Genomic DNA, 16,604 nt, shown 5'->3' with positions numbered 1-16,604 from the left:
TAGATATCCAAATCAAGTATTGGATGATTGAAAATCTTAAAATAAAGTATTTAAAAACAAATTTATATATTGTTGATCACATATATGTCCTATATTTATAATTTTACCATTCTTGAAAAAGAAAATGTTCATACAGATGAGATGAATTTCTTTTTATCTACACAATTAAATACAGGTAGAATATTAATTTTACTGACCCTTATGTTCAGTTACCTGACCCCATGAGGGGTTACAACCTGCAATTTAAGAAGCTTTGTACTAGATGACTCCCAGGGTCCCTTTCTGCTAAGTGCTGTCAGTGAACTGCAAACTCAATGTAATGCTGCACAGAAGAAATCAAGTTGTTACATCCAACATTAAGAATTCCTACAAGGAGAGGGTTGGAATCTGGGTTCAGTCATCTCTACCACATGGCGGTTGATTTTACAAAGCTGCAATATGTGGTCTACTGAGGATAAAAGACTTACCCACTTTTCAGCAAATTCTTTACTGCTGCTGTAGAAAAGTTCTCCAGGCTTGCCTGCCCCAAAAATGCTGTTAAATAGGTGTAAGATCTCAGGCAAAAAATTCACATTTCTTTGCATTAATGTCCTCAGTGAAATAAAGAGCTCATTCCAGGCTATGGGGAGAGATATCTTTGGTGTTAGCATTCCTGCTTCTGGGATTTTAATGCTTCATTAAACAAACCCAGAATCTGAGGGAGAAATGGAAGGATAAAGGGGAAGGAAAGTGACACCCTCCCAAGACCTGCAGCAAAATTCCCTCCAAGCAATGAAAAAAATTCTCTCCCAAAATGAATTGGAGAGGAGAAACCCAATAAAAGTAAAGAATGAAAAAACATTGACCCCCAAATTAATTTAGAAAATCCTCATGTAAAGTCTGCTTCACTGGAATGAGGGACCAGAACAATCCTGAGCAATCCTGATTCCCACAACTGAAATCCTGCCCTCCTTAACCAAGGCAGCCAATACATGAACACATCCAGCACAAAACTGCAGCAGTCCTATTGGTAACAGAAGCAGGAGGAAGGGGGCTTCAGGATCTCTCAGGCTTCCCTTGATGAAAGCGTCCAAACGCCAGAGAGATTTTTTATTTAAAAGAAAGAAAAAGAACTATATATACAACATTTGCATTAATTCGTTTTGGGTGTTTAGGGTTGGGGTTTAGGGTTAATATTGTGTTTGGACCCCTTTGTGCAGATACATGTGCCTGTGTTTAAATCAGTATACCTCTGTGCAAATACTTGCACATCTGTTCAAATAAGTGTACATCTGGGCAAATATCTACCTTGGAGAAATAAGTGTGCCTCTGTGTAAATAAGTGTATCTCTGTGCAAATAATTATACCAGTATGGAAATAACTACCTCTGTGTAAAGATATGTACGTCTTTACAAATAACTACCTCTGTGCAGATAATTTTACCTGCATGGACGTAAAGATCTCCGTGCAAATAAGTGTACCTCCGTGCAATAACTACATCTGTGCAAATAAGGGTACTTTAACAACTAACCCTAAACCACCCATTTTCTCAAGATTACAACTTCCATCTATAAAATTGAATGGTAGACTAAATCAAAGCTTCTTAAACTTTTCCCTCTCACAGCCCTTTTTGCTGAGGAATTTTTCCATGAACCAAGCTATAAAATTGTCTAAAATAGATATCTAAATCAAGTATTTACTGATAGTGAATCATAAAATAATGTATTTAAAGCATATTTATATATTTATATCACATATATATCCTATAAACTAATTTATATATATATATATATATAATCATCTGTATTTATATTTATAGATCATATAAGTATACATTATTTCCACAGTGCTACAATTAATTGCACACAGATAGATCCATAAAGTTAAAATTATTTGCAAAGAGGTACAACTATTTACACAGAGGTACACTTATTTGCACAAATGTAGTCAGTTCCATAGAGGTATAGTTATTTGCACAGAGCTACACTTTTTTACACAGATGTACACTTACTTGCACAAAAGTAGTTATTTTCATACAGTAACAATTATTTGCACAGAGGTAGTTATATGAACAGAAGTATAATTATTGACACAGAGGCACATTTATTTGCAAAGAGGTCCAACTCTTTACACAGAGGTAAACTGATCTGTACAGAGTTATGGTTATTTGCAGGGAGGTAGAGTTATTTGTAATGAGGTACAATTATTTTCTCAAAGGTAGTTATTTCCATAGAGGTATAGTTACTTTCACAGAGGTACACATTTCCCCACAGAGGTACACTTATTTGTACAGAGCTATATTTATGTCCACAGAGGTAGTTATTTACATACATGTCTAATTGTTTGCACAGTGGTAATTTGTACAAGTGTACATTTGTTTCAAAAGAGGTACCCTTATTTGAACAGGTGGAGATATTTGCACAGAGGTACACTTATTTGCAGAGATTGTGTAGATAATTATACCTCCATGGAAATAACAGAGGTAGTTATTTGTAAAGAGGTACACATCTTTACACAGAGGTAGATATTTCCATACAGGTATAATTATATGGACAGAGGTAGCCTTATTTGCCAGAGGGAGTTATTTGCACAGAGCCAAACTTATTTGAACAGAGGTACACTTATTTACACAGATGTGCAAGTATTTGCATAGAGGTGAACTTATTTATTCACAGGTACACCTATTTGCACAGAATTAGTTATTTCCATAAAAGTATAATTATTTGCATTGAGGTAGTTATTTGCACAGAGATACTGTTATTTACGCTGAGGTACATGTATTATATAGAAGTACAATTATTTGCAGGGAGGTACCGTTATTTGCAGGGAGGTACCGTTATTTGCAGGGAGGTACCATTATTTGCAGGGAGGTACCATTATTTGCAGGGAGATAGTTATTTTCACTGAGGTAGAATCATTTACACATAATGACACCTTTTTCCACATAGGTACATGTATTTTAGCACAGATACATTTATTTTTAAAAAGCTATATTTCCACAGATGTTATTTACATTCTTGTATACTTATTTACACAGTGTTAGTTATATGTACAGAGGTACATTTATTTGGACAGAGTTACCATGATTTGCAGAGGTAGTTATTTGCACACAGGTACACTTATTTGCAGAGAGATACACTTATTTGCAGAGATATACACTTTTTTGCACAGGGATCATTATTTTGATACAGATATAAATATCTGCACAGAGGTGGTTATTTGCACAGAGGTACACTTATTTGCACCACAGTTTACTTGCACAGAGGCAGTTATTTCCATAGAGCTATAGTTACTTTCACAGAGGCACAAACACACAACCGGCCTGAGGGTAAAAAAATGCAGGAGGAGGGGGGCTTCAGGAACTTTCAGCCTACCCTGGATGGGAGTGTCCAAACACCAGATAGATTTTTTTTTAAGAGAAAGAAAAAGACCTATATAGCATAAATATATATATGTGTGTGTGTGTGTGTGTGTGTGTGTGTGTGTGTGTGTGTGTGTATAATTATGTCATTTATGAAAAAGGAAATGTTCATACACATGAGATGGATTTTTTATTTTTTACCTACAGAATTAAATACTGGTGGAATATTAATTTTTCATGACCCCTATATCCAGTTACCTGACCCCATTAAATGCTACAAACTGCAGTTTAAGAAGCTTTGGATTAGATAACACTCGGGATCCCTTTCTGCTAAGGGGTTTCAGTGAACTACAAGCTCAATGTAATGCTGCACAGAACAAACCAAGTTATTACATGTAACATTAATAATTTCTAGAAAGAGAGGGTTGGAACTTGGGTTCAGACATTAGAAAGTTACAATATGTGGTCTACTGAGGATAAATGACTTATCCACGTTTCAGCCAATTCTTTACTGCTGCTGTAGAAGAGTTCTCCAGGGTTGCCAGACACAGCACTGCGGCTAATTACCTGTGAGACCTCAGGCAAAAAATTCCCCTTTCTTTGCATTTATGGCTTCACTGAAATAAAGGGCTCACTCGAGGGTATTGGTAAAGACACTTCTGATTTTAGCAGTTGTGTTTCTGGGATTTTAATTGTTCATTAAAGAAACCCAGAGTCTCAGGGGAAAATGGCAGGGGGAAAAAGCAGGTGACACCCTTCCAAAACCTGGAATAAAATTCCCTCCAAGCAATTTAAAAATTCTGTCCCAAAATGAATTGGGGAGGGGAAACCCAATAAAAGTAAAGCATGAAAACACATTGACTCCCAAGATAATTTAGAGAATCCTCAGGTAAAGTCTGCTTCATTGGAATGAGGGACCAGAAGAATCCTAAACAATCCAGGCTCCTGCAAAGGAAATCCCGACCTCCCTAAGCAAGGCAGCCAATAGGTGACAACATCCAGCACAAACCTGCAGCAGTCCTTTGGGTAACAGAAGCAGGACTGGGGCTTCAGGATCTCTCAGCCTTTCCTTGATGGCACTGTCCAAACACCAGATAGATTTTTTTTTAAGAAAGAAAAAGACCTTTATATACAACAATAGTTGCAGCAACTCATTTTGTGCTGCCAAACAGCTGCCACCTGAGGGGATCCCATCCATTGGGCTAGGGGTGATTAAGTTGTGGAATAGGAATATAATGGAATATCATTGGGCCTGAACAAATAATGAACAGGTTAATTTTTTAAAATGTGGAAAATTACAGGAACTCATGCTGACTGACGAGCAAAACCAAGAGAATATATAAGGCTACACCAAAATCAGTGGAAGAGTAAATATGAATGACTAAGTTCTTTGGACTTACAGGAAATTTTAATTAAGAGTGAAGGTCTTCTGAAGGAAAATGCTATCTAGCTGCAGAGAAAATAATTGATATTTGGAAGTTTATATTGTATGGTTTTACATATATTTAACCAATGTTGACATTTTCTACTGTGGGGTTGGGAGAGACAGGGGCAGAAAACTGGGAAGTGAAAATGAAAGGAAATAATGAATATTCTTTAAAGTTGTAACTTCCACATTCTACTACAAATGGAACTGGAGACTGGAATGTGAAGTGAAAGATTTTTCCTCCCAAAGCAAGTCCACTAACCACCATGTCAGCCCTTTGGAAAACCACCCAATTTCTCAAGATCACAACTTCCATCTATAAAATAGAATGGTAGACTAAATCAAAGCTTCTTGAACTTTTCCCTCTCACAACCCATTTTGTTAAGGAATTTTTCCATGACCCAAGGTATAAAAGAATCTAAAACTGATATCCAAGGCAAGTATTTGTTGATAGTAAATCATAAAATAATATCTTTAACAATATATTTATATGTTTTATCACATATATATCCTATAAATAAATATACATATATATTTATACATCATATAAACATGTATATATATATTTGCTATATTTATAATTCTATCATTTATGGAAAGGAAAATGTTCATACACGGGAAAGGTATTTATTTTTACTTACAGAATTAAATACTGCTGGAATATTAATTTTCCTAAACCATATATATTCAGTTACCTAACACCATGAGGAGTTAAAAGTCACAGTTTAAGACCTTTTGGACTAGGTGATTCCCAGGGTCCCTTTCTGATGAGGGGTTTCAGTGAATACTGAACACTGCACAGAACAAACCAAGTTGTTACATCTAACATTAAGAATTACTAGGAGAGTTTGGAAGTTGGGTTCAGACACTATAATGTTGCAATATGTGGTCTACTGGGGATAAATGACTTACCCACTTTTCAGCAAATTCTTTACTGCTGCTGTAGAAGAGTTCTCCAGGGTTGCCTGCCACAGCACAGTTGCTAATTAGCTGTGAGACTTCAGGAAACAAATTCACATTTCTTTGCATTCATGTCCTCACTGAAATGAAGGGCTCACTCTAGGATATTGGTAAAGACACTTCTGGTTTTAGCATTCGTGCTTCAGGGATTTTAATGTTTCATTAAAGAAACCCAGAGTCTGAGGGGGAAATGGCAGGGGAAAAAGGCAAGTGACATCCTCCATAGATCTGCAGCAAAATGCCCTCCAAGCAATTTAAAAATTCTCTCCCAAAATGAATTGGGGAGGGGAAACCCAACAAAAGTAAAGCATGAAACAACATTGGCCCCCAAGATAATTTAGGAAATCCTCAGGTAAAGTCTGCTTCATTGGAATGAGGGACCAGAAGAATCCTGAAGAATCCAGACTCCTGCAAAGGAAATCCCGCCCTCCCTAAGCAAGGCAGCCAATAGGTGACCACATCCAGCACAAACCTGCAGCAGTCCTTTGGGTAACAGAAGCAGGAGGACAGGGGCTTCAGGATCTCTCAGCCTTCCCTTGATGGGAGTGTCCAAGCAACAGGGAGCTTTTTTTTTAAAGAAAGAAAAAGATCTATATATACAACAATAGTTGCAGCAACTCATTTTGTGGTGGCAAAGGTGCCACCTGGGAAGAGCCCCATCCATTGGGCTAGGGGTGATTAAGTTGCACAATAGGAATGTAATGGAATATCATTGTGCCTGAACAAATAATGAACAGGTTAATTTTTTTAAAATGTGGAAAATTAAAGGAATTCCTGCTGAATGAAGAGCAGAACCAAGGAAATATATACGGCTACACCAAAATTAGTGGAAGGGTAAATATTAATGGCTAAGTTCTTTGGACTTACAGGAAATTTTAATTAAGAGTGAAGGTCTTCTGAAGAAAAATGCTATCTACCTGCAGAGAAAAAATTGATATATGGAAATATATATTGTATAGTGTCACACAAATGTTGACATTTTCTAATGTGGATTTGAGAGGGACAGGGGGAGACAACTGGGAACTGAAAATGCAAGGAAATAATTAATATCCTTTAACGCTGTAACTTCCACCTTATACTACAAATGGAACTGGAGACCGGAATGTGAAGTGAAAGATTTTTCCTTCAAAGGCCAGTCATACCACTAACACCATGTAAGCCCTCGGGAAAACCACCCAATTTCTCAAGGTCACTACTTCCATCTATAAAATAGAATGGTAGACTAAATCAAAGGTTCTTAAACTTTTCCTTCTCACAGCCCTTCTTGCTGAGGAATTTTTCCATGACCTAAGGTACAAAAAGGATCTAAAATAGATATCCAAATCAAGTATTGGATGATTGAAAATCTTAAAATAAAGTATTTAAAAACAAATTTATATATTGTTGATCACATATATGTCCTATATTTATAATTTTAACATTCTTGAAAAAGAAAATGCTCATACAGATGAGATGAATTTCTTTTTATCTACACAATTAAATACAGGTAGAATATTAATTTTACTGACCCTTATGTTCAGTTACCTGACCCCATGAGGGGTTACAACCTGCAATTTAAGAAGCTTTGTACTAGATGACTCCCAGGGTCCCTTTCTGCTAAGTGCTGTCAGTGAACTGCAAACAATGTAATGCTGAACAGAACAAACCAAGTTGTTACAGCCAACATTAAATATTCCTACAAGGAGAGGGTTGGAAGCTGGTTTTAGTCTTCTCTACCACATGGGAGTTGATTTTATAAAGCTGCAATATGTGGTCTACTGAGGATAAAAGACTTACCCACTTTTCAGCAAATTCTTTACTGCTGCTGTAGAAAAGTTCTTCATGCTTGCCTGCCCCAGCACTGCTGTTAAATAGCTGTGAGATCTCAGGCAAAAAAAATCACATTTCTTTGCATTAATGTCCTCAGTGAAATAAAGGGCTCATTCCAGGCTATTGGGAAAGATACCTTTGGTTTTAGCATTCTTGCTTCTGGGAATTTAATGGTTCATTAAACAAACACAGAATCTGAGGGGGAAATGGGGGGTAAAGGGGAAGGAAGGTGACACCCTCCTAGGACCTGCAGCAAAACTCCCTCCAAGCACTGAAAAAAATTCTCTCCCAAAATAAATTGGAGAGGAGAAACCCAATAAAAGTAAAGAATGAAACAACATTGACCCCCAAATTAATTTAATTAATTTAATTAATTGCATTCATGTCCTCACTGAAATGAAGGGCTCACTCTAGGATATTGGTCAATACACTTCTGGTTTTAGCATTCGTGCTTCTGGGATTTTAATGGTTCATTAAAGAAACCCAGAGAATGAGGGGAAAATGGCAGGGGGAAAAGGCAAGTGACATCCTCCCTAGACCTGCAGCAAAATGCCCTCCAAGCAATTTAAAAATTCTCTCACAAAATTAATTGGAGAGAGGAAACCCAATAAAAGTAAAGAGTGAAACAACATTGACCCCCAAATTAATTAAGAAAATCCTCAGGTGAAGTCTGCTTCATTGGCGTGAGAGACCAGTACAATACAGGGCAATGCAGACTCCTACACCAGAAATTCCCTCCTCCTAGCCAAGGCAACCAATAGTTGACCACATCAAGCACAAGCCAGGAAGCCAGGAGCAGGACAGGGGGCAACAAAAGCAAAGGGAGGGGCTTCAGGAGCTTTCAGCCTACCCTTGAAGGAAGTGTCCAAAACACAGAGAGATTTTATTTTTTTTAAAGAAAGAAAAAGACTTTTATATACACAAAAATAGTTATAGAAGCTCATTTTGTGGTGGCAAAGAGCTACAAACTGAGGAGTGCCAATCCATAGGGCTACAGGTGATTAATTTATAAAATATGAATATAATGGAATATCATTTTGCTTTGAAAAATAATGAACAAATTGATTTTTAAAAATATGAAAAACTTACATTAACTAATGCTGTGGGAAGAGCTGAACCAAGAGAATATTAGGGTACAGCAGAATTAATCGAAGAGTAAAGATGAATGGTTAAGCCCTTCAGAGGTACCGCAAATTTCAATTAACTGTGAAGGTCTTCTGAAGGAAAATGCTATCTACCTGCAGAGAAAAATATCTATATATTGAAATATCTATTATATGGTTTGATATCCAGATAGACACTCCAACTCTGACCTAGAGCAGAGACTCTTCTCTATCTCTCCAGTGCCGCTCTCTTTTATCCTCCCAGAGAATGGGAGTGGGATAACACAAGGGCTTCTGGGAAAAATTACTTCAACCAATGAACTTGCTCCTCCTAAACATGTAAGCTCCTCCCCAGGAATTCACAGAAGTAAAACTCCCAGTAAAGGCCGGAACTAGAGAATCATTAAGTACCGACTTAGCACTTAGTAACAACTTAATATCTCATTACCTCCTTAGCACTTAATAAGAACCTAATAACATTCAACATATATTACAGTTTGTAGCTTCAGTCTTCATTGATGGAAAATTTGCTGCCAATGTTTAAAGCTAGTTTTTACTGAATTTCGTATGAAGACTGTCACTAAATTGCTTAAGGACATGAAGTTTAAGTGATCTAATTTACACATCTCATTCTGACAGAGCTATATATTATCATCCTATCTTTGGGGATTATGCTAGTGATACTTTTCTCACTTGAGTACACAGAATGGTATAATTGCATTTAGCATTTAGGTACGTGTTCCTGTACCACATGGTAGATATGTAAATAAATGCCCATGAGACAAATACTAGCCATTAGCAAGTTCACAAGAATATTTCTATGTCTTTGTTCTTGTGCTCTTTCCCCTCCCCCTTATTGTTAAGAATAATGGAATATAAAAGTAATTAAAGTCATCATTCACCAACAGTACTCAACCCCAAGGGATCTTTCTAATGCTGTGTGAAGAGACAATTTAATAATCATTACTCTCTGACAAGGAGTGCAGATGAAGAGCTTCATATGAACAGAAAGTGAGCTAGACATCCTTGACCTCTATTGCAAACCTTGTTTGTTCCTATACTCCAGCCTGTATCATCCACTTTTAGTGTATACAGAGCACATGTTCTGATTCTCTGTCATGAAGTTACTTGACTCCTACCACTGAGGATTTTTCCTTAAAATCATCTCTAAGATTTTGTAATATATCTATAAAATTGTTTACCAGTCAATCCATGTGTGAACATGGAGTTTTATAATATACATTCCAATTTGATTTTACTGAACAGACGTTTATTTGTTCTCCAGTGTGTGCAAGGTAGAGTATTAGGTGCAAATGATTTGAAGTGATACATAGACAAAAAAAAGAGAGAGAGAGAGAGAGAGAGAGAGAGAGAGAGAGAGAGAGAGAGAGAGAATGCCTCATCTTTTTTCACAGCAGTATTTTATTTTTCCAATTACATGTAAAATAGTTTTCAGCATTCATTTTTGTAAGATTATGAGCTCCAAATTTTTTTCTCCCTCTCTTCTTCTCCCCTCCTACAAAAATAAGATACAATATGATATGCTATATATGTGCAATTACTTTAAATATATTTCCATATTAGTCATGATAGGAAAGAAAACTCAGAACCAAAGGGAAAACCTATGAGAAAAAAGCTCATCAAAATGTAAAAATAATATGCTTTGATCCACATTTAGTCTCCATAGTTCTCCCTGGTCTCTTGGAACTGTCATCACTGTATTGATGAAAAGAGCTAAATCTCTGGTAGTGGTTCATCACATGATCTTGCTGCTATTGTAATGTTCTATTGGTTGGGCTTACTTCACTCAATATCAATTCATCTCAGTTTTTCCAAGCTTTTTCTGAAATCAGCCTGCTCTTCATTTGTTATAGAACAAATCATATTGCATTACATTCAAGTACCGTAATTTAAGGAATCCTTCATCTTAAAAAGCTTAAATTCCATTGGAGGAAGAGCAGGGATGACATATATACCAAAACCTATTAGAAAATATACACAAGGCAATTTAGAAGGGGAGAGATAGAAATTGGTGACCACAATGGGCAGGGCCTGCAGCACTTAATCCAGTTACTTAACTTCTCTTGGAAAGGTCATATTTGAAAGAATGCAGATTTTTAAATGTAGAACTTTTGCCTTTTTAAGGACTGAATTGCTTCTTTCTATTTACTTCAAAGCAGAGCTTTCTCCCTAGTTTTATCAGCCTAAATTATTAACAAGTAGTATTTCAGGGAGAGCACTAGACTAAGTGTCACCAAAGAGCTGAATTCAAATCAGTCTCTGACACTTATCAGCTGTGAGTCTGGGCAGTTCACTCACCTCCCTGAGAGGTGGTCTATTTAAAATAGAGATAATTACACCTTTAGTATTTATCTTTTGGACTGTTTTGAGGCTGAAGAGAGGCACTATATGGAAAGGTCTTTAAAAACACTGAAGTCAGCACTGTACATTGTATCCCAAAAGTCTTAGTGCAATTTTAATCTTCCTTTAAAGCTTAAACCTTTACCAAGACTTTTGGATCACTCTATACAATCATCTCATTTGGTCATTTCATTTTTGGTAGATTTTGGAAAGAAACAATTCAGGTCCAGTCACTACCCTGCTATTGTTTATTATACTTAATGTTCTATTGATTACTGTACAGGTAGATGAAATGGATTTAAACTTTTAAAAATAATTTAATGAGCACTGAAATGCTCACTAATGAATGAATAAAAATTGAATTAATGAAATTAATGAAAATTAAAAGCTCATTTTCCGATGCATCTCCAAAGGCATCTTTGGGATAATTTCAGTTAGAGACAGGCTAGCAGTTATGATATACACTGTGACTTCTTCCCAGGCTGTTCTTTCTTCTGTTAAGTCTCTATATTTGGGTGACATTTTCATTCCATGTTGTTTGGAGATTATAATTATTCAGTAAGGTGACAAATCTTAGATTCTTACGTTTTTTTGTTTGTTTGTTTTTTTCTGATTCAGTGTCTAGGCTGTTGTGGATAACATTTTGGTCTGCAGTGGTACAGACCCCAGTTGACTTTGTGAAATCTTAAAGATTTGGGGGATTTGTATTTGCAGTGTACAGCTTTGTTATCTGGGAGATGATAAAGGACAGCAAGTTTCTGCTATAGAATTCTAGTCAGCTGATTCTGTCTTTCTGCATACTTGGAAGGTATTATATTTTGCAGCCTGTGGCAATATTGTGCATAGTTCTAACCACTATGATGTAAATATGCATTTATCAATAAGTCTGGGATCCTTAAGGCTAAACTCTCTATAATTACTGGTGAAAATTAACTTATCAAGTCAAACCATTCTCCAATTGATAAATGATCAAAGGATATGAACAGACAATACTCAGATGATGAAAGTGAAACTATATTCACTCATATGAAAGAGTGTTCCAAATCACTACTGATCAGAAATGCAAATTAAGACAACTCTGAGATACCACTACACACCTGTCAGACTGGCTAAGATGACAGGAACAAATAATGATGAATGTTGGAGGGGATGTGGGAAAACTGGGACACTAATGCATTGTTGGTGGAGTTGTCCTGAAAGAATCCAGCCATTCTGGAGAGCAATTTGGAACTATGCCCAAAAAGTTATCAAACTGTCCATACCCTTTGATCCAACAGTGCTACTACTGGGCTTATATACCAAAGAAATACTAAAGAAGTGAAAGGGACCTGTATGTGCCAAAATGTTTGTGGCAGCCCTTTTTTTAGTGGCTAGAAACTGGAAAATGAATGGATGTGCATCAATTGGACAATGGTTGGGTAAATTATGGTATATGAAAGTTATGGAATATTATTGCTCTGTAAGAAATGACCAGCAGGATGAATACAGAGAGGTTTGGAGAGACTTACATGAACTGATGCTGAGTGAAATGAGCAGAATCAGGAGATCATTATACACTTCAACAACAATGCTGTATGAAGATGTATTCTGATGGAAGTGGATATCTTGAACATAAAGAAGATCTAACTCACTTCCAGTTGATCAATGATCGACAGAAACAACTACACCCAGAGAAGGAACACGGGAATTGAATGTAAACTGTTAGCATTACTGTATTTCTACCCAGCTTATTTATACCTTCGGAATCCAATTCTTAACGTGCAACAAGAAAATTGGATTTATACACATATATTGTATCTAGGTTATACTGTAACACATGTAACATGTATGGGATCGCCTGTCATCTAGGGGAGGGAGTAGAGGGAGGGAGGGGAAAATTTGGAAAAATGAATGCAAGGGATAATGTTATAAAAAAAATTACTCATACATATGTACTGTCAAAAAATATAACTATAAAATTAATAATAAAAAAAAAGAAAAAAACAAAATTAACATCCTGAATTTCTAGCAAAGACCCTGTTTGGATTGCACCCATAGATCACCTTTTTTTTTTTCCCTGAGGCTTGGGTTAAAGTGACTTGCTCACAGTTACACAGCTAGGAAGTGTTAAGTGTCCAGATTTAAGTGTTAAGAGACCAGATTTGAACTCAGATCCTCCTAAATTCAGGGCTGGTGCTCTATCCACTGAGCCACCTAGCTGCCCCCTATAGATCACCTTTCAAATCTAGTTACCCATTTCATTGACTTCATTCAAAGATAAGCCATATTAAGTTACATCTGTTGATTACATGGGTGGATACAAGCCCTGAGTAGTGAGGCTTCTCGGACCCAAAAGTATTTATGTAAAATTTTAATAAATATCACATGCTCTGAATACATCTAAGAATATTCTTCCTTCATTTTGATGAGGAAGTGCTATTCTTCCAAAGTTGCCTTAGGGGTGATAAATCCTGAATGTAATTAACATTGGATGGATATTTGTTTGGCTATCTTCCCAACTGTTGTCCATTTTTACCATATCGAAAATATATATTCAAATTGGTATTTCATAGGTTTGATTTTCTCTAAATGTGGTTTTCTCATTTCAATTTTAGGATGCTAGTATATTATTCTAAACATAATCACGCTAAGCTTCATCTTTGTTGGCCTCATACTTGCTTTATCCTTCGCAGAAAAGACTAAGATTTCTGTAAGTATTTCACCTACTGGTTTAATTTGAGGTCTCGATTCAAACTCTAAGTTTTTATTATTTCTTTAGTATATATTAAGAATTTATCAACATTTCATCTTCAGTTAATCTTAAGCCCCTCTTACGTGCAAAATTAGAAAAATAAATCTAGGCAATGAGTAAGCAAATGGGGGATACAGTCAGCAAGTGACATGTTATTAGAAATGATAAACTGGCAGGAAGGGCATCTAATGCACTGAGCCCACAGTTTGGGAAATATGGTTAGTCTGACGGGTGGCAAATCATTATCTATGGATCTGTTCTTTATAGTCACAGAGAATCATGCTAAGAGTGATTTTCTCAGCAGCATTTACAATCTCAAGACTAGGAGCTTCAGGGAAATAAATATTTGATGTTACTAGATAGTTAGCCATGGAGCTAAGGCTACCAACATACTTACCTTTCACTTGTAATGTTATGGACTGAAAAGTCCCTCTAGGTGTCGTATATTGTTCTATCTATCATTTGTACACAGCTTTGTGGAAAATTGTTTTCAACCCACAAAGGGGCCTATCCCATAACTACAATGGCTATATAGTATCCAATCAATTGGGAGATTAGTTATCTCCATCCTAACTTCCAAAATGCCAAGAAGTTTCATAGAAAATTTAGTGTTCTGTACCTGTCCCACAATTTAGGAAAACTTCAAATAAAGCAAACCAAACTTACAAAGTTTGTAAAATAGGTGAGGAGAATCATTAATCTGATGCTAGATGGAACTTGAGAGGTCATCTAGCATACCATTCTCATTTGACAGATGTGGAAACAAAGGCCAGAAAGAAGAGATTATTCCCAAAAGTGGGTACTTTTAAATATATGTATATATACAAATACATAAAACAGAATTTATTTCATAGTTTCTGAAGCTTCTATAATGAATTTAAAAGAATGGAAAAAATCTATATCAAAAGCAAAATTTAAAATAATTATTTATAAAAATAAACAAATCTTAAAATGAATGCTGTTACACAAAAGGCATAGTGGGAGCCTATGTGTAATGAAAAATAAGAATTAAGTATCATCCTTTCTTTGGTTCTTAGAACCATGACAGAGGCATATAGAGAACATTTATTATTCTATTACATTCATTACTATTAGGAAAAGCAACAGACAACCTTTAGGCAGAAAAGATTAGACTATTTAGAAGAAAGATCACTAAAAACATCTAGAACAAGGAGACTGTTATGATGTAGAAGGGGTTTGGTAATTCCATGTTTTAAAAAGCCCTTGGATCGAAAGTCCCTTTATAATTCTGCTTATTTCATGAAAGTTTTAGAATTTCATGGAAGTGTTTCATTCATTAAGTTGGCCAAACAAAATAGTTTCATGCTATGGAAAGGAAATTCAATTCAGATAATTCTTATAAGGCAAATCTCTATATGAGCCTGATAGGTATGAAGGCCCATCTATACAAAAAAGCACACACACACACAAGAATCAGGTGATATCTAGTGTACCTTAAAGGTCAATGACTCTTGCGTTTTGAATATCTTCCCCAGCTAGTAAATGCTGGATATAAAAAGATAAAAGCATATATCCCCTGACCTAAATAAGCTTTAAATTTATAAGAGGAGACAACATCAATGGAAGTAATTAAAAACAAAATAAATATGGGGAATGTGGGAGGAGTGAAAACACAATAAGTTGGAGAATCAAAAGAGTCCTTACACAGATGGTGACTCAAGAAAGTTTTCAAGGAAATCAGGGACTCCTTGAAGTACAGATGATGAAAAACTATATTACAGAAATGAGTGTGCAAAGAACAAAAAATCAAACATGAGGAGCCCTAGTTAAGTGTTTGCAGGCAGGAGGAGCCACAAAATAGAAAGAATTCAAAAGTTAAAGGGATAAGAAAGATGTGACAAAAGATTATTCTTCATATCTGCCAATAAGAATCTGTTAATAACTTAGAAAGTCATTTATTTTCTCTACCTATTGCTTATATAAGGCTACAATTACTCCATCCCTTTAATACTGATAATTTATCAGGCAAGAACAAATCTTGAGCCACTAAGTGTGATTTCCCAAATAAATCTACTTTATCCTTTGGCTGAAAATGAAATTTGAAACTTTTGGAGTGTTAGAAAAATTTATGATATTCTATCTTCCATCAGCATCTTAGTGGTTTCCATACAACAGCAGATAGTAATGATATATTAGTAACCAAGAATAGACTGGTCACAGATTTAAAGGTCTACAAACAGCCCAAGAAAAAATCAAATTAACTTAAAAAATAAAAACAAATACTTAATATAAAAAAATACTTAATGAAAAAAACAAACAAACAAACAAACAAAAAATAACCTTTGTATCTTGAGGATGCAAAAAAAGAACTTCCAAGGATGTAATCACTTTACCAAATATACTCTCTATGTTTTAGGTCACAGTCCCCAGGAATCTGAATAGAGTAACAGGAAAGTACTACACAAAAAATATCTCACTATGCCATCTTGGAATAGAGCCACCTTTCTAAATATTAATGAAGTCCACTAAATATCAACTGATAATCATGGTAGACAAGGGAGGGAGGTGAACATATTGATGAGGACACATAAATTACAACATTAGAAAAACAACCTTTCTAGCAGCAGCAGCAGCGACCAAGGCCAAACAAAGCCAGGCCACAGAATAGTTGATCTGAATCTCCTGAAGACTCACCAACTTTCCACTGCAGGGGATGAGGAAGAGGGGGAGGGTGCTAGGTTTGCTGACAATGACTATTTCTTAGTTGTGAATCAGTTCTAGCTTTCTTGGTGACAGACTTGGATGCTATTTAAGTGGAAGAATCTCTTCTTCCTGGGCCTGAAGAGGAGACCAAAGCATGGAGCTAAGTGTGAATGCACATAGATACAAAGAAAAATGTGATCAAGACAATAC

This window comes from Sminthopsis crassicaudata, chromosome 6 (genome assembly GCF_048593235.1).
Source record: "Sminthopsis crassicaudata isolate SCR6 chromosome 6, ASM4859323v1, whole genome shotgun sequence".
NCBI classification, from domain to species: Eukaryota; Metazoa; Chordata; class Mammalia; order Dasyuromorphia; family Dasyuridae; genus Sminthopsis; species Sminthopsis crassicaudata.
This window is presented reverse-complemented; position numbering follows the sequence as displayed.